A 17,046-nucleotide genomic window follows, 5' to 3' on the forward strand; every position below is an offset into this window, starting at 1 on the left:
TCTACCAGCATCCTCAAAATAATCATGTCCATAATCAACTAAAAAGGCTATCTTTAGTTAACAAGGGTTAGATCTTCACAAAAGAGCTATTAACAAGATACTCATTTTCGCATCTGGCTGGCTCAGTGGGTTAAGCCTCTGGCTTCAGCTCAGGTCATGATCTCAGGGCCCTGGGTTCCAGTCTTACATCAGGATCCCTGTTCAGCAGGGAGTCTGTCTCTCCTTTTCCTTTTGCCCTGCCCCTCTTATGCTTTCTCTCTCTCCCTCTCTCTCTCTCTCTCTCTCAAATAAATAGATCAAATCTTAAAAAAAGAAAAAAAAGATACTCATTCAAGGTTCACTAGTCAGACTTCCTTGAGAGATACCACCTTGTCTTTAGTGTTGAGACATGACACATGGTAACACATGTTACAAAGTAAATGACATTCCTCCAGAATCTAAATAGCTAGGAAGGTAAAATAACCAGATCTTCCTTCCACTCCGATAGCCTTGCAGAGTGATAATGATGCCAACCCAAAAAAGCCTGTCATCTTAGAAGTTTCTAAAGTTTCTGTGAATCACCATAAAGATTTATTTATAGTCTTGTGAAAGGCATGTCCATTGTTTTTATGGTAAACAAATTCTTTGAAAATTGGTAATCTGAAATGCAAGATTTCCCAAGGCAGGTTTAGCAGGAAAATTCCCTGTTTGCCTCCCAATGATCCCACCAGATTATCCAAGGATTTCATGGGATTTCTACTCCTTAGACTTGGGTGGGAAAGAGTATAGTCTAACAGACATAGGCTCCAATCCTATCCACTTAAATCTACAAGCTGGGGCAAGTTCATTGACTCTCTGAGCTCAGTTTCCTCAAATGAGAATTGAAAATAGCAATACTTGCATCAAGAGCCAATTCACATGGAGATTGAATGAGATAATGTGTAATAATGACATGGCAGACAATAATCCTTTAACAAATGGTGCCTGCCAACATCTTCTTTAACTCAATCACCTGTTTAGAGGGCAGTCAATGACCATGAGGCATATAATGCACTGCTCTGAAGGAATCTTCTCCACTGGGAAGAAATGGCAACCACCCTGGAAACACTGAGACCGTTCACAGGAAGTCCTCCAATATCAGTTTGGAAACTGGCAGACGCTGTGGATACAAATGGCAGAGCACTCTTCCTCCTTCATTCTCCCCAGGTCCCCTCCGTGAGCAGCAGAGCTGGGACAGAGCAGGACCAAGCTCCCTAGCTTCCTGCCCAGTTGGCTCACAACCTGTGAAGGGCAGGCTGAGCATCACAGCCAACCCGGGGATGGTGGATACAATTATCTCCCAGCCCTTTGAAGCTTTGGCCAGGAATATTTGTTGTCACCATCACTTGTGATTAGCGCAGCAACGTCCTCCTGCAGAAGACAGAATCCTTTGTCTGCCACCCTCCATCCGCCGCTGCTGGAGAGCAGGAAGTGGGAAGAGGGGCGAGAGGGGCTGGCGCCCCTCTCCTCTTGGTCCAATTTCACACATTGGTTTTTCAGCATTAATAAATTGGTTACATTTGCCCCGCATTTGGCAGGCGAGGTTTCTAATAACACTCTGATCCCTTCAGAGAACATGAATCACTGGCATGCGGGGGTTCTGGTTACCTCCCCCCGACTCTCTGCTGCTGAAGGCCCCACACATTAGCAGGGGTCAGGCACTCGCCTGGGCCGGGGCAGGGTCTAGGACAAGGGCCATGGCTTCGAGGCACTGCCATGGAGCTCAAAGATTTTCCCTCAGAGGGAGAACAGATAACTTTGAGCCCGGGCCATGTGCAGCTTTCTCCAGCTGTCAATCCTACCTGGTTTGCATGTAGATTGAGAAAACGTGTGAGATTTTACCGCAAGTCTCAGTCCAGAGAATTCGAGGGGGGCGGGGGGTGGGTGGAGAGGGGATGGGAGAGAAAAAAATGTGTGATGCAGATGTCTGAGTTTCGTGCTGCCCCGACAGCTTCCTTTGTGCGGTGTGGATCTTTGCGGAGCAATCGCCTTGAATGAGGACAGTGTATAACGCAGGCACATTTCTCGGAGGCAGCTTTTCTTCTTGCCAGTGAATTAGATGTGTGAAAGTTCCATGAGCTGGGGGAAGCCCCAGGCTGAAAAGAGGCCCAGAGCCAGGGGCCAGCCACACCTTCAGCCTTGGTGGGCCAAGTGGAGGGAAACCAGAAGGGGAAAGAAAGAAGCTAGAGAGAGCAGGGCAGGCCTGGGACAAATCCAGCCAATGAAATGGGAGGAAGAGAAGGAGAGAGAACAATGGAAAAAGGGAAAAAGGGAACTGAGAAGAGATGAGAGGAAAGGAATCCCGTTTAATCCAATAGATGTTTTATGCTCACCTCTACTTGAAAGGAGTGTTGTTGGGTTTTTGTTTTTTTGTTTTTTTTTAGATTTTATTTGTTTATTTGAGACACAGAGAGAGAGAGCAGGAGCAGGGGGAGGGGCGGGGGGAGAGGGAGAAGCAGACTCCCCACTGCACATGGAGCCTGACATGGGGCTTGATCCCCAGACCCTGAGATCATGGACTGAGCTGAAAGCAAACACTTAACTAATTGAGCCTCCCAGGTGCCCCTCCAAAGGAGTGTTTTTTACATAGCAAGTATATATCCAATCTAGTCCCTGTCCTCCGAGAGCTTACAGGCCAGTTTAAAAATCAGCCATACAAATCAGTCCTGGAATGGGATATGACAGGGTATAATACAGACATCAGCGCTGTGGGGCATGATAAGCAAGGGCAGAGGTTCTCCTGTAGAGCAGGTGGATCTTTATTTTTTTTTAATTTTATATATGTATATATAAAATTATATATATGTATTTATTAACATGTAATGTGTTATTTGTTTCAGGGGTACAGGTCTGTGAATCATCAGTGTTACACAGGTGGGTCTTGAGTGTCTTGTAGAAGGGTGGATCCGCTGAACTAGGAGAGGTGTGGGGAGGGCATTCCTGAAGGAAGTGTTAGTACAGAGTACAGTGGAGGAACAGGGAATCAGTGATAGACACATGGAGGGGCACCTGGGTGGCTCAGTGGGTTAAGCTGCTGCCTTCGGCTCAGGTCATGATCTCAGGGTCCTGGGATCGAGTCCCGCATCGAGCTCTCTGCTCTGCAGGGAGCCTGCTTCCTCCTCTCCCTCTCTCTGCCTGCCTGTCTGCCTGCTTATGATCTCTGTCTGTCAAATAAATAAATAAAATCTTTTAAAAAAAAAAAAGAAAGAAAGACACATGGAAAATAAAGGAAAATGAAGAGAGGCCTATGGTTGTCTTAGTCACCACACAAGCCATGGGCTGCTTTAGACCTTTTCATCCCAAGGAATTAGAATTGGAGCTTCTATAGGGTCCTGTAAACCAGGGCAAGCCGTCAACACAGCAGCCGGGTTCCAAGCCCAGAGGGGAGGGAGGACTCCCACACTGAGGAGAAGCAGAATGGGCAGAGGTTTCCAGTCAGCACACCTGAGACACCGAGTCCTATCAGAGCCTGACCTGCTAGATTCCCAAGTTCACACGCTCATTCTTTCTCCGTCTCTATATCTCTGTCTCCTCAATCTTTCACTGTGTCTTTCTGTGTCTCTGTCTCTGTCTCTCTCTGTTTCTCTCATCTCTCTGACTCTGCCTCACTCTCTCTCTCTCCCCTATATCCTTCTCTCTATGGTTTTCAGGATTCCCAGGAAGGAAGGACTTCTCTTCTGTTTTTCCCAACTTTTTATTTTGAAATTTGTAAACCTTCACAACAGAGCAAAGAATACCATTCTGAAAACAGGGTACATTTTGAGCCATTTCAGCATTATTGACATGTGATTTCTGTAGACAGGGCTGTGCTGATAAACTCGGTCTCTGGCAGGGGGGAAGCCTTCTTTGGTAGTATTCGCCAGTTCCTATAACCTAAAAATTCCCGCCATGGCTCATTGCAGGCTAATTTTAAACCAATGGTTTAACAAACGGCTTGCAAAATTCCTGAATATTTAAATGCTCTCAGGAACTGGTAAGAGCAGCTCGAGTGTACCACATTTTCCTGAACTACATTAAATAACTTGCAGATACCGTGGCACTGAACCAAATAACTTCAGCATGTGCCTTCTAGGAATAAGGACATTCTCAAATGTAATCACAACACCATTATCACACTTAAGGAAAAATTAGCAACGCATTTCATAATATTATCCAATAGACATTTCCCACTAAAATATCCCCAACTGTTCCCCAAATGTCTTTTATAGCATTTTTTAAAAAACTGAGAATCCAGGGAAGGTTGCATATTGCCTGTGGTATTTTCTTTAGTTTCTTTTAATCTAGAGTGGTCCCCCTGACTTCTTTTTCAGTTGTCCTTTTTTAATGACATGGACCTTTTTTGAAGAGCTCACGTGAATGTTTATAGAATGTGCCACATTCTGAATGTGTATGGTTGTTCCTCATGGTTACATGCAAATTAAATTCTTTTTGACAAAAATAATCCATACTCTTTACCTCGTATCAGGTGGCACTCATAATCAAAAGTCTCAAATAATGTCAGATTGTTCCACTTTTGGTGACACTAAGTTTTATCATTTACTTAAAGTAGAAATCACCAAATGACTCAATTTATTAAGAAGGTAACTCCCCCCTATATAACTGATAAATAATTTATGAGGTACCATGCTGATGTTCTGTGAACCTCTTGTCCAAAAATCTTGTACTCAGTAGTTAGCATCTGTATGATTCTTGCCTAAATCAATTATCACATTAGGGCCTGAATACAGTGATTTTTCTGTCACTTCTTTTACATTTATTAGATCTCGTTTTCTTGAAAGTCCTTTTCTTTTTAATATGATTATGGACTCATGGACTTTTTTTTTAAAAACTTCAACGAATTATAATCCATTACTGTCACCTTCTTTTTGATGTTCAAATTATCCCACACTTGGCCAGGGGGAACCACTTCAGGCAGGATCCTGTGTCCTTTTGACATGACCTCATTAATCTTTAAGTATTTCCTCTCTTTCAGGCACAGCACAATTCCCCAGGCTCACCTGCATTTGCCCTGCACCAGGGCCAGAGCCAGAAGCAGTTATTTTTTTCAAAGAGCCCTGATTTTTTTAGGGGGAAATGATATTTAGAAATCAAGATCTGGGTTCTAGGTGTGCTCATTGCTACAGTGATGTTATTACTTTTAGGTTCTTTCATTGATGTGATTTTATGTGTGTGTGTATGTGTGTGTGTGTATCATATATATGATATATATAAAATTTTATATATAGATATATATTTTATATTACATAAACTATATACAATATAATTTATATATAATTTTATATATACATAAATTATATATTTTTAAATATGTATATATAGTAAGTTCCCTAACCCCAAGTATCTCAGAGTGTGATCTTATTTGGAGACAGAATGTTTACCAAGGTAATCATGTTAAAATGAAGTCATTAAGGTGGGTTTTCATTCAACATGACTGGTGTCCTTATAGAAGGGGAAAATTGGGACCCAGAGACGCATATGGTGGGGAAGAGATATGAAGACATAGGGAGAAAACAGTTGTCTGCAGGCCAAGGAGGGGGACCTGGACCAGAGCCTTCTCTCCCAGCCCTTAGGAGGGACCAAGCCTGCTGATATATTGTTCTTGGACAGAGCTGTGACAGAAAACATTGCTGATGTTCCAACACCCAATTTGTGGCACTTTGTCATGGCAGCCCTAGCAAGCAAATATGCCACCATAACAAATTACCACAAATATATCAGCTTAAAACAAAACAACACACACTTATTACCTCACATTTCCGTAGAAGTCTGGTATGGGCATCTCCCAGCTCAAGTCAAGGTGTCTGTGGGATTCCATGGCTTTCTGGAGTCTCTAGGGGGAATCTGCTTCCTTGTGCCTTCCAGTTGTTGGCAGAATTCAGTTCCTCGTGGCTGTAGGATTAAGGTCCCTGTTCCCTCGCTGTCAGCTGAGAGGCCACTTGCCCGCCGGCTCATGCCTTCCCCATTCCCTCTTCAACACCGGCCATGGCAGGCTGAGTCCTCTCATGATTTGAAACTCTGCAGTATCTCCATTCCTTGCCTCATTTTTTTTTTTTTTTTATACTCCGCTTCTTCCTCTTCCACATTTAAGGGCCCATGTCATTTCATTGGGCCCACTCAGGGAATCTGGGATAATTCAGGTAACTTTAATTCTATCTGCAAAGTTTCATTTGCCATGTAACATAACATATTCATGGTTTCCCAGCATAGGGAGCTGAACAAGCACTTGGAACACAGCATACCGGACCCGGGTTCCAGCATGGCCCGTGTGACCGGGAGCTGGTAAGCAGTCACTCGACTTTCGGGAATCATTTTTCCCAAAAAGAATTTTTCAGTTTCCTCAGCTACAAGTAGAATCAAGGCTTAAGTAGTAAGCCTTGTTTAATAGATAGCTTCCTTATGGAAATACTAGGTCTGGGGCACTGATTTGGAGAATCAGGTTTGAAGCAGATCATGGAGGATCCCCTTAGCCAGTCTAAGAAGTCTGAGTTCTATCTTCTAGGAGCTGATGGGAGGATTTTTTTTTTTTTTTTTACATAGGTGATAAATGAATCTATTGTTTGAAAAGTTAAAACACGAGTATATAAAAGCAGGCTTTGCTCACAGTTAATAATATTACAGACATTTTTGCAAATTTTTCTTTTTATTTTTACTAAACCTCCTGTCTTAACAATTCTTCCCTGCTAATACTTTTTCTCTTTAACTGTATGTAGCATTTCACAGGATAGATTGGTTTAACCTATTTGGCAATTTCTCTCTTGAATACAAAGATTGTTTATAATGTTACGGCATTACAAATAAGGTAGTAACGTATATCATTACAGCTCATGTTCACAGAGATTTACTACCTGATGGCATTTCTAGAGCATGACCCCCAAATACTAAATGTGCTTCAGAATTACCTGGAGGTCTGGTTAAAGCATGGACTCCCAGACCCTGCTTCCAGAGTTTGATTTAGTAGGTCAGGTGTAGGGCCTGAGAATTGGCATTTTTAACAAGTCCCAATGTGAAGCTGATATTGTTGGATTAGATCACACTTTGAGAGCCATCTTTTTACACTATGGATTCCTAAAATTGAATTGTTGATTTCAAGCTGATGCACATTTTTCATGATGATGTGTCCTCCACGTTGTCTTCCGCTAAGTTTGTACCAGTTTCCGTTCCCACCCACAGTGTGCAAGGATGCCCCTGTCTTCACCTTTGCCAATCCTGGCCAGTATAACTTCAACTCTTCTTGCCAATTGAATAGTAAAAAATGGAATTCTACCATTGTTCTATTTTATAGTACTCTGAATGACTTTTTTATGATTTTTTTACAGTAGCTTCTACTTTTTTGTCTTTTTATAAGACTACCATTTATTGCAAAAAAATTAAGAACTCAATTATCATATGGTTTCATTTATTTATGGAGCATAACAAATATCATGGAGGACAAGGGGTGTTAGAGAGGAGAAGGGAGTTGGGGGAAATTGGAAGGGGAGGTGAATCATGAGAGACTATGGACTCTGAAAAACAATCTGAGGGGTTTAAAGTGGCAGGGGGGGTGGGAGGTTGGGGTACCAGGTGGTGGGTATTATAGAGGGCACGGATTGCATGGAGCACTGGATGTGGTGCAAAAATAATGAATACTGTTTTTCTGAGAATAAATAAATTTTAAAAATTTAAGAACTCTTGATAAGCAAAAAGATGATAAACTTATCCATAATTCCACCACACACAGATCACCTGTATTAACATTTGCTGTATATTGTAAGCAATTTTTTCATTTAACAACATTCTGTGAACATTTTTTCCATATCATGTCATTAACTACTCTTCACCAATATCGGCCTAAAAGGCTGCATCATATTAATAGAATATTTTTGAATGAGGATTGATATTTAAAAAATGATGTTTTGGGGAAGGTCAGTCTAGCAGCAGGGCTGGGAATGGGAAGAACCCACACGCAAGGAGTAATTAGGAAACTACTGAAATAATGCGAGAGAGTGGTGACATGGGGGGAGAAGGCCAGCAGTGACTACAGGAAACATTAGGAAGAAAAAATCAACACCTTGGTAGCATCCAGGATGGAGGGTAAGTGACAATTCAAAGCTCAATCCCCAGGAGTGCCCTGGGTTTCAGGGCTGGAAACTTGGAAGATGCCTTCTAATGAGCAGAGATCATCTTTGCTATTTCTGATCACCAAATTTATCTCGATTTAGAGATTTAGAGAATGCAAGTTAACTTCACAGAGGAAGAACTTCATTTAGGAGAACAGCAGACCTGAACTCCCAGAGCCCAGGCATAAGGCCCCATTGCAATGTAGGGAGTCATTATTTTGAGAGACTCTACAGTGAGATGGAAAGACCACACTCTTGACCATTAAAAAGAGGGCACTGTGCACTGCTGCTCTGCCACTTGTTGTGACCTTCGGCAAGCCTCTTAACCTCCTTGAGCTTTTTTGTCTATAACATGAGAGTGATAATATTTACTAGATAGAGTCATTGTGTGAATTAAATGAGGTGCTATGTAAAATGTAGTCTGTAAGCAGGGCGTATTTAAGAAGTGGCAGTTTCTTTTATCACTGTAAAAAGAGCAATATTATAATAAAGTAATAATATCCCTGTAAATTGTCCCACAACTTGGTCCCTCCCCAGAGACGCACTCATGGCTAACCAGGGCATGACGATTTGTCAATGAAATGAAACTCATCAGTGAAATGAAGTTAATGCTGAAATAGTCCCTTTTGCCCATAAGCTGTCTTCCCCGGCACACAGAGGGCTGTGGCTTACCTCATGAGCCAGAGCCATGGGGATGTGCTGTGAGGGTGGCTGGAGAGACTCCTTGTGTGTCAGAAACTTCCAGAGGTTTTCTGATCACACGACGGTGATGTCCATAGCAGAAGCAATGAGGATTTTGAATCAACATTGACAGACTCGCTGCTTACTCTTCTGTCCCCCCTCTTCCACCAGCTCACAAGGATCTCGGGCTCAATGTTTCTCTGTGGCTAGAGTACAAACACTGATCATAACAAGAGACGAGGAGGTCAGAGGGAGAAGCAGACTCCCTGCAGAGCTGGGAGCCCTGTGCCGCACTTGGTCCCAGGATTCTGGGATCACAACCTGAGCCAAAGGCCGTGGCTTAACCAACTAGGCCACCCAGGCACCCCGGAATATTACATTTGAATGTGCCCAGCATGGTGTCTGAGAGAAGTGGGAAACTTGCTGTTGGCTTTCCTTGGGGACCCTCTCTAAATCTATCTCTCCATGGGCCAGCAGGCCAGAAATTGTAGTGGTTTCAGCTGCCAGGCAAGTGTCTAGTGTAGGATTAACAGAGACATCAAAATAGCCATCATTCTCCCCACCCCCCGTAAACTCCCCACAACCAACAACTCTGACACAACGAGAAACACCAAATATCTACTTTCCTAACTTAACTCTTGTCCCTTGCGGTTGGAAGAAGAGAAAACTTAGATTCAATCACCAACACCCCATTTGCCTTAGATGACATGAAACACATTCCTACATGGCAGGTAACAGGTTTTCTCCGGAAAACATGGGGGCACCTGCTGGTCTGCCAGAGAAAGCGCACCAACATTTATCTGCTCAGGATCTACTCCTCCAGCTTGAGCCCTGTTACATGCCCTTGCTGAATCTTATTTTCACAACAGCTGTGAGATGGATGTTATTATCCTCATTTATCAGATGAGGAAAAGACTCCGAAAGATTTAGGGGTGCTCAGCACAATAGGGGTTATCTGCCTCCCCCTTGTCCACATTTCTTTGAATTTTCCAGTATATGTTCCTATCATCTTGGTTGTAGATGGTTCTAGACCAGGTTCTAGACCAGTAGTCTTCCAGCCCATGCAAAGGGAGCAAGCAGTGTAGACCATATTTCCATCTTCGGAACAGTCTTCAGTTTCACCTGGTGGCAAACTAGACCCAAGTTAAATTCCATGGATACAGTGTTAAACTTTGAGCGCTCCTTCTCAAGCCCAGGTTGTGGAGACCTTGCGCAATAAAGGTGGAATTACATTTTTTAAGTTAAAGCCCGAATTGTTGACTCCTTGGTTAAAAACAAATCCGCATACAACGTGCACCAGTTCCCCAATTCTTTTTTTTAACAAGACCATTATGTTTTCAAAAGTGAAGTCAGTGGAAATGTGCTGTTTCCTGCTGCCCCATGTCCCTGTTCCTTTTCTCTCTTTCTCACCCTGTGTGTGAATATTACAGGTTTCCTCCTTCCAGAGATGCTCACAGCTGTTTCCCTTCCTCCCTCTCTTGAGCCCTGGAGGGCAGCTTTCATTCTTCTACCTCAGCCTGCCTGGGGCCCCATGGAAACTTCCCCATGGTATGATTGCTTCCACACTTTTATATGCTTTAAAGAATATCAGCTGAGAACTGCTTATTGATCCCGAGTGGGGAATCCTCCCTTACAAAGCAATTTGCAGCCGTTGAAGGAATGTCGGGGCACCCTTCTCAATATCCTGCGCCCCCCTCCCACACCCTCCATGCCCCATTTGCATGTTGACACCCTCTAAGCCAAGCCCACCTTTGCCCGTGCCTCCTTTTCTAAGGATGTCCGACGAAGCTGACTTTTTGGATTCTCGGGCACTCATCCTGTGAACCATTTGAGCATTCCAGTTTTACACTAGATCTCTATCTACTTTGGAGATTTTGTTTCTTTTTTTTTAAAGATTTTATTTATTTGAGAGAGAAAGAGAGAGCAGAGAGAGAGAGAGAGAGAGAGAGCACACAAGAGGTAGGAAAAAGCAGGGGCAGAGGGAGAGGGAGAAGCAGGCTTCCCAAGGAGCAGGGAGCCTCACGCAGGACTCCATCCCAAGACCCCGGGATCATGACCTGAGCAGCAGAAGGCAGATGCTTAATGACTGAGCCACTCAGGCGCCCCTGAAGATTTTATTTTGGAAACCCAAATATCGAAAAGATGCAGCTGCTCCCCAAGCACTTAAAGTCCTGAGACACCTGGATGGATTCCACCTGCTCGGCTAGCATGAATCCTTCCGACCCTCCTCTCCCACCAAGTAGCAGGAAAATGGTGGCTGGCTAGGGTAGAGGCCATTTTTCACATTGCTCCTGATTAGCAGGACCCAACATACTGCAGGCCATCAGTGCTTGGCTCAGAGTAACAATGAAGAGAGGAGAAAGCAGCTTTGGGGTGCCCATTTGGCTCCAGGCATTGTACTAGTCTAGTCAGGGTCAAATATGGTATTTTATTAATCCAACCCACAGCCTCTCTAGAAAATTTGACACCATGCTCCTAGAAAATGAACACTTTCCATGGCCCTTTCTCCAGTCCTCATGATTTTACCAACAAGAACCCTAAGTTCAGAGAAATTAAACGGTTTGCCCAGGTCACACAGCAAAGAAGCAGACACAGGCAACTGGACCCTGTTCCTCCAAGTTCAATGTACTTCCCCTTTCTCCACAGCTGGCCAGGGCTCTGTAGACTCAAAATTCACACTGGAAATAAAGTCAGTGCACTGGAGTTTTCATTTTGGTACGATGCTATCTGCCACTGTTCTATGAATAGGAGTCCCCATTCCAACAGTGATGCTCCCTTTCTGCTAAGGTACTAACAAAGCCACCATCTGGTTGCAGCCTCTGAATCCAGACCCCTCGAAATCCCCTTAGGCCTGGTCAGCTGAGTCGGAGAGAATGCAGCACATTTTTTTTAAAACAGGCCTTTTTTTCTCAAAAATAGTTCCAAAAATATTTCCCCAAAATAGAACCATTATTTTATTTATTTATAAAATATTTTACTTATTTATTTGACACAGAGAAAGAGAGAGCATAAGCAGGAGGAGCTGCAGAGGGAGAGGGAGAAGCAGGCTCCCTGCTGAACAGGGAGCCTGTCCTGGGGCTCTATCCCAGGACCGTGAGGATCATGACCTGAGCCCAAGGCAGACACTTAACAGACTGAGCCACCCAGCACAATAAAGTTGAGTTAACCTCTTCAACTTAACACCTTTCCCTCCTATTCATATACTGCTTTCAAAAGGAATACTGAACAAGGGGCACCTGGGTGGCTCAGTAGGTTAAGCCTCTGCCTTCCGCTCAGGTCATGATCCCAGGGTCCTGGGATGGAGTCCCACATCGGGCTCTCTGCTCAGCAGGGAGCCTGTTTCCTCCTCTCCCTCTCTCTCCCTGCCTGCCTCTCTGCCTACTTGTGATCTCTGTCAAATAAATAAATAAATAATCTTTTTAAAAAAAACAAACAAACAAACAAACAAAACAAAAGGAATGCTGAACTATTTTGAGCTACTGTATTAAGTTCATAAACTATTCCTCTCCCTGACTTAATGTCTACTACAGGACTTTTCCTCTAAGGAAATATGCTATCTGTCATTGCTTTTTTGCTAGTCCCCAGACAGGTGGGTCTTTGCTTTTCAGTGCCCTTTCTACCTTATATAAAAATGCTTATGCTGGAGGAGAGTTGGGGGGGGGTAGCTGGCTGATGGATATTAAGTAGTAATGGGTGTTATATGCAACTGATGAGTCACTAAACTCTAGCTCTGAAACTAATAATACACTATATATTAATTAAATAAATTTAAATTTAAAAAATTTGTTGTTATTACTAAAAGTGGAACCAGAAATCCTAGCCTGTTGCAAATAATTTTAAAAATACATTGAAATTGGGTGCTTAGGTGGCTCAGTTGGTTAAGCGTCTGTCTTGATTTCTGCTTAGGTCAAGATCTCAGGGTCATTAGATCGAGCCCTACTTCAGGCTCCGCACTGGGCATGGAACCTGCTTGAAGATTCTCTCTCTCCCACTCCCTCTGCCCCTCCCTCAGTTTGAGTGCTCTCTCACTCTCTCTTTCAAACAACAACAACAACAACAAAACAGAACAAAAAAAATGCATTGAAATAAGGCATCCTTTGGATTTTAGAAACATTATATTTATTCATAGGTATTCAGACCATCTAAAATAGCCTAAAACTCTCATGTTTTTCAAATACCTCTGCTCCACTATTTGCCACCTTTCTCGGGTGAGTGATTTCCAAAACATTATTCATTCATCCTACGAGAGCAAGGGCTCCAGAACCAAACTGACAAGAACGACCTACAGACCAAAGAATTAATAAAAACAATAGAGTATCATAGCAAGCTGCTCAGGAGAGAAACATTTACTGTGTGCTGCTTTGATCGAGGCTATTTGACTATAGGACAAGCTAGTTTCTAAAAAGGGAGATTTTTGTTAAGGGTATCAAAATGTCTCTGGAATTGGCGCTGAAAACTGGAAGTTCACTGGAGGCTGAGACAGCCCTTTGCCCACCTTGCTCTCAGCGCACACGGTCCCAACTCTCCGAGCCTGTTGTCTCCACTCTCCTCCCAGGACATCACGTTCTTCCGCCTCTTCCGCCAATGGGGGCTGCTCCTCCATGCTCCAGCCTGCATCTGAATGCGGCTTCCTTCCCAGGCTGTCGGCTCAGGCCCTGACTCTGCTTGTCCTTTCTGCCTGGTTCCCACAGGCTCAGATGCTTAATATCCCAATTCCAAATTTCAGGAGGAAGATGACGGGTGCAGCTTAGATCAGGAGCAGCCCAATCAGCCATGGAGCCATGTGTTGCCAGCACGACCAATTCAGGAGGGGCCTCATCACGGGGGAGTTACCAGAGGAAAAAGATGTGGGGTATTTAGTTTAAGCACAGCTATGTGCTCTGCACAGCACAGTGTGTGTTGGGCAGGGGCGGGGACAAGCATGGGGATCAGAATCTGCACAGACAAGACTTTCAGATCCAGGTTCTGCCACTTCTTAATTAATCTGGACAAGTTCAGTAACTCCCAACATTGATTTTCTAGGCTGGTGAATAGGGACAATAAATACATCAAAGTATCACAGTGCAGATCAAATGAGATGATGTTTGCCAATTGACTGGCATGGCCAAATACTAAAAAATGCTAGCTTCCTTTTGCCCCTGTCTACGCTAGGCTGTATACCAAGTTTAGAAGTATCACAATTAATCAGGGTTTTTGTGACATGTGGAAAGCAAACCATTAGCATTTATACAGTGCTGTAGAAAAACAAGACTTCTTGGGGTGCCTGGGTGGCTCAGTCGATTAAGCGTCTCCCTTTGGCTCCGGTCATGATCCCAAGGTCCTGGGATTGAGTTCCGCATCGGGTTCCCTGCTCGGTGGGGAGCCTGCTTCTCCCTCTTCCCCTCTCCCTGCTTGTGCTGACACTCTCTCTGTCAAATAAATAAATAAAACCTTTAAAACAAAGCAAAACAAAAAAGGTCAATTCACAGACCTGTACCCCTGGGGATAAAAATACATTATATGTTCATAAAAAATAAAATTTAAAAAAAAAGGAAAGAAAAACAAGAATTCTTGAAAACACAAAGAGAGGATATTAAACAAATGGACACTCCCAGCCTCTCTCTTTTTGGCATCAAATAATAATATTAGTAATTAGCATTCAGAAAGTGCTTTACCTCATACACACGGTTTGTGACTGATATTACCTCCTTCTGTTCTCGCAATGACCTTGTAGGATCGATATGTTTGTTAGCTTCCTTTTACAGCCTAGGCTAAATAAACTGGCCAAAGTCATATGGTTGGTGGCAGATATGGGACTCAAACCCAGGGCCCCAGCCTCCAAAACCCCTTGAGCTCTTCAGTGCCATTCCCAGAAGATACTTAAGTTCTGGGTCAACTATTTCATTGCCCATTTTTTCATCTGATACCCCACCCCATTCTCACAACCCCACACCATAACTGTCAAAGCCTTCCCAGTTTAATTCCAGGCTCCCTTTCCAGCTTCCTGCAACCTGAAACCCAAATACCCATGTTCTCCTGTGTCTCTGTGGATTTTCTTACCATTTCTTACTCTAAGAGTGTCTTTCTTGGGGCTGCTTGGGTGGCTCAGTTGATTAAGCATCTCCTTCGGCTCAGGTCATGATCTCAGGGTCTTGGGATCGAGTCCCAGATTGGGCTCCCCACTCAGGGGGAGTCTGCTTCTCCCTCTACCTCTGCCTCTCCCCCTACCCAAACCCCCAGCCTGTGCTCTCTGTCAAATAAATAGGGTCCTTAAAAAAAAAAAAAAAAAAGTGTCCTTCTTTCTTGTAGTCCAGCTAGGGCCTAGTTCTAGCTCAATGGTTGTCCCATCGAGAAAGCGTTCCCATGAGCCACGCACCACGCAGTGTCATTCCTTCCCTCCTCTGGGCTTCCTTAGAAGGCTTCAAATGGCTTCAAATCAGAGCAACTTCTGACAACAACAGGAAGAAACACTTTTTCATCTTTGCATCTTCAGTATCTGTCCCAGCATGTGCCACGTAGTAGGTGCCTGGGAAATGTTTATTGGGTTGAATCTGATGAAAGTTCCAAACATGGATAGCCACAGCATCATCGGTTCTAGAAGAATATCTTCTGGTCATTTTAACAGTTTCAAATTCCAACCAGTCTCCTTAACTGAATGGTCAACTTTTAAACTTACTATCAACATTCCACTTAATGTTTTATGATGTTTGTACTAATTTTTCAGATTATACTATCCACATCTACCCAGAAACAATGATTAGAATCTTCTTTAGTTTATTATGAATGAAATAGAATCCAGTAGAAGCTTGGATATCTGAATGAAGCAAAAATTGGGACCATTATAGAACTTAATTCAACAAAAACTCGAGTTCTGGTTGCCCAAGTACTGCTTCCTTATTTCCTTTGATTATCTGATTTAAGAGGTTGTTACCCTATGGGAGCAGATAAATGTCACTCTATGGCTAGGCTCTATCACCTGTAAGATAGAGATGATACTAAGACCGTCTATGGGGTTATTGTAAGGAAACAGAAAGCATCGAAGGGAGCTTGTCAACAGTAGACATTATAATGATCAAACTTCTCCTTGGTCTGTAGAAAAGAAATTTCTGCTAGATCCGTGTTGTCCCAAGGTTATGGTGTTTCATTTTAAAAAACTGCTCTTATCCGGGTGGTGGGTATCATGGGACGGCACATATTGCATGGAGCATTGGGTGTGGCGCATAAACAATGAATCTTGGAATACTGAAAAGAAATAAAATAAAATGGAAAAAATTTTTAAAAATAAAAGAAATAAATCTTAAAAACAAAAAACAAAAAAAACCTGATCTTACAAGCAGTTTTTGACTATCTCCAAATGGAACAAAGCCTGCAAGACCATTCATAGACAGTTAGGTCTCTGTATGAGCAGGCTCACCTCTATCCACCTTGTCTCTTACAAACATTCATTCATTCGTATTTTCTTTCAATAAATATTAATTGAGAAAATCAGGTGGTCTGGAGACTTGCCTTAGAAAGAGTGTGTAATGCAGCCTAAGGGCACCAAAGGAAAGTTTTCTCAGAGGAAGTGAGGCCCTAGAGCACCTTATTTTATTTTGGGAGTACCTAATTCATCATTTTGAAACTGTCCATTTCCATCTTCTGTGATGCTCTCAAGGATGGAAGGTCAGGAGCTAGGTCTTGGGTGTGTCGGAAGCCTTAGTGCCCAGTATGGTGCTTAGCACATAGTAAGCCCTCAATTAATATTTATTGAAAGAAAAAAATGAAAAAATGTTGATACGAGGAGAGCTAGGTGTGGGTAAATGTCTGATCCCATATTTGGAAGGCTAGACATCATTAAAGGACCAAAATAATTAGGAATAATACTTGAGGATTCGTCCCCCCCCCCCCTCGCTGAAGAGCAGGTGTAATTCCAAGCTTTGCCTCATTTGGAACATTCCCAGACTAAGACCTGGATGTGGACAGACACTCGGTGAGCATGGATGTGCAGTTCTGTGATTGAAAATAAACACTGCCAGTCATTTCTCTAACAGCAACATTCCACTCTCTTCACCTCTGCTCCCTGCCTTTCCTTCCCAGGGCTATTTTTAATTCTCCATATGAGGGTGATGCTCAAGGATGCTCAAGGAAGGAACCTCCATACCCTAAAAGAGAAAGTGAGGAAAATATTAGAATAGGACTAAACAGGAAGGTGCACCATTCACAACAAAGGTGAACAGATATTCCCACTAGATAGCTCCCATTCTCCTTTTAACATGTACAATTTCTACTGCAG

General features: G+C 43.2%; 2 long non-coding RNA genes across 3 annotated transcripts in view; both read right to left on the reverse strand.

Moving 5' to 3' along the window:
* Nucleotides 1-12,891: 12,891 nt before the first annotated feature.
* On the reverse strand, nucleotides 12,892-14,963 carry LOC123392547. The gene is made up of 2 exons (XR_006607300.1): nucleotides 14,835-14,963; nucleotides 12,892-14,203 (listed from the first exon to the last, which is right to left on the reverse strand). It is a non-coding gene; the product is annotated as an uncharacterized LOC123392547 (long non-coding RNA).
* Nucleotides 14,964-15,000: 37 nt separating this feature from the next.
* Nucleotides 15,001-17,046, reverse strand: part of LOC101681588 — a 41,811-nt gene continuing 39,765 nt past the window's right edge. For both annotated transcript variants that reach the window (XR_006607258.1, XR_006607257.1), the window contains 2 exons: nucleotides 16,825-16,915; nucleotides 15,001-16,016 (listed from right to left, as the gene is read on the reverse strand). This is a non-coding gene — a long non-coding RNA (uncharacterized LOC101681588). The remainder of the gene's footprint in view (nucleotides 16,017-16,824; nucleotides 16,916-17,046) is intronic.

Source organism: Mustela putorius, unplaced genomic scaffold (genome assembly GCF_011764305.1).
Source record: "Mustela putorius furo isolate JIRA1106 unplaced genomic scaffold, ASM1176430v1.1 tig00000585_pilon_pilon_pilon, whole genome shotgun sequence".
Taxonomy (NCBI): Eukaryota; Metazoa; Chordata; class Mammalia; order Carnivora; family Mustelidae; genus Mustela; species Mustela putorius.